The sequence below is a fragment of the Gossypium hirsutum genome, chromosome A06 (assembly GCF_007990345.1).
Source record: "Gossypium hirsutum isolate 1008001.06 chromosome A06, Gossypium_hirsutum_v2.1, whole genome shotgun sequence".
Classification (NCBI taxonomy): domain Eukaryota; kingdom Viridiplantae; phylum Streptophyta; class Magnoliopsida; order Malvales; family Malvaceae; genus Gossypium; species Gossypium hirsutum.
Genome location: NC_053429.1, coordinates 19,870,252 through 19,871,475, shown reverse-complemented (window position 1 = coordinate 19,871,475; position 1,224 = coordinate 19,870,252). Strand labels below are relative to the sequence as shown.

Sequence of the window (1,224 nt, the reverse complement as noted above, 5' to 3'; positions counted from 1 at the left end):
TTCTGTATGCACACCTCCTCCGCTTGAGTCACACCTCATTACTGGATGTACCTGCATAGAACCAAGTAAACCGTCAATCTTTTTATTGAGAAGTTCTACCTGATTAGAGAGCATGGTGACTGAATCGATGTTATAAACACCGGCTGTTTTTGTTGGCTTTGTCCTCATAACTTTCCACTGATAGTTATTCAGTGACATCTCCTCCATAAATTCATAGGCATCTTCCGGTGTTTTATTGTTGATGGTTCCGCCAGCAGCTGCGTCAATCATTTGTCTTGTCGAGGGATTCACACCATTGTAGAACGTTTGAACTTGCAGCCAAAGCGGTAACCCATGGTGAGGGCACCTTCTCAGTAAGTCCTTGTATCTCTCCCATGCATCGTAAAGTGTTTCTAAATCCATCTGTATAAAAGAAGAGATATCATTACGCAATTTAGCCGTTTTAGCCGGCGAAAAATATTTTAGTAAAAATTTCTCGGTCATTTATTCCCAAGTAGTGATAGACCCTCGTGGTAACGAGTTCAACCACTGTTTAGCTTTGTTTCTCGGTGAAAAGGAAAATAACCGAAGACGAATGGCATCATAAAAAATGCCATTGATTTTGAATGTATCGCAAAATTCCAAGAAATTTGCTAAGTGAGCGCTGGGATCTTCATCCTGCAAACCATCAAAGTAAATAAAGAGTTGTATCATCTGAATAGTGTTAGGTTTTAATTCAAAATTATTTGCAGCTACAGCAGCTCTAACTATGCTAGATTCAGTTCTTGTTAAAAAAGGTTTAGCATAATCATACATAGTACGTGGAACAGGATTTTGATTAGCAGCAATTGCAGGAGGTGGCTGATTGCCTTGGTTTTCAGCCATCTCGTCAGTTGGGGTTTGAGTATCGTCTTCTCGCTGGTTCTCCGTGTATCATAAGGTACGCCTTATTTCTCTTTGATTTTTGCGAATTGTACGATCGATTTCTTTGTCAAAAAGTAATTGTCCCGACAGGTTTCTTCCAGTCATAAACTATAAAAACCTGCCAAGAGAGCGAAAAAGTAAATTAATAAATAATAAAATAAAATAAAATTACAAGAAAAATAAATGGCTAAAGTAATAAAATCTAGTGTTCCTAATATTTCAGTTCCCCGGCAACGGCGCCGAAAACTTGATCGCGTGATTCGTAACAAGTAATAAATATTTATAATGAAGATCAAACCTAGACTAACTATTATCACGACG

The 1,224-nt window shown here is 38.1% G+C and overlaps 1 non-coding gene across 1 annotated transcript; it reads left to right on the top strand.

Annotated features, from left to right (window-relative positions):
- The first annotated feature begins 328 nt into the window (after window positions 1-328).
- LOC121231439 (small nucleolar RNA R71) lies at window positions 329-435 on the top strand. The gene has a single exon (XR_005929498.1). It is a non-coding gene; the product is annotated as a small nucleolar RNA R71 (small nucleolar RNA).
- The last annotated feature ends 789 nt before the right edge of the window (window positions 436-1,224 follow it).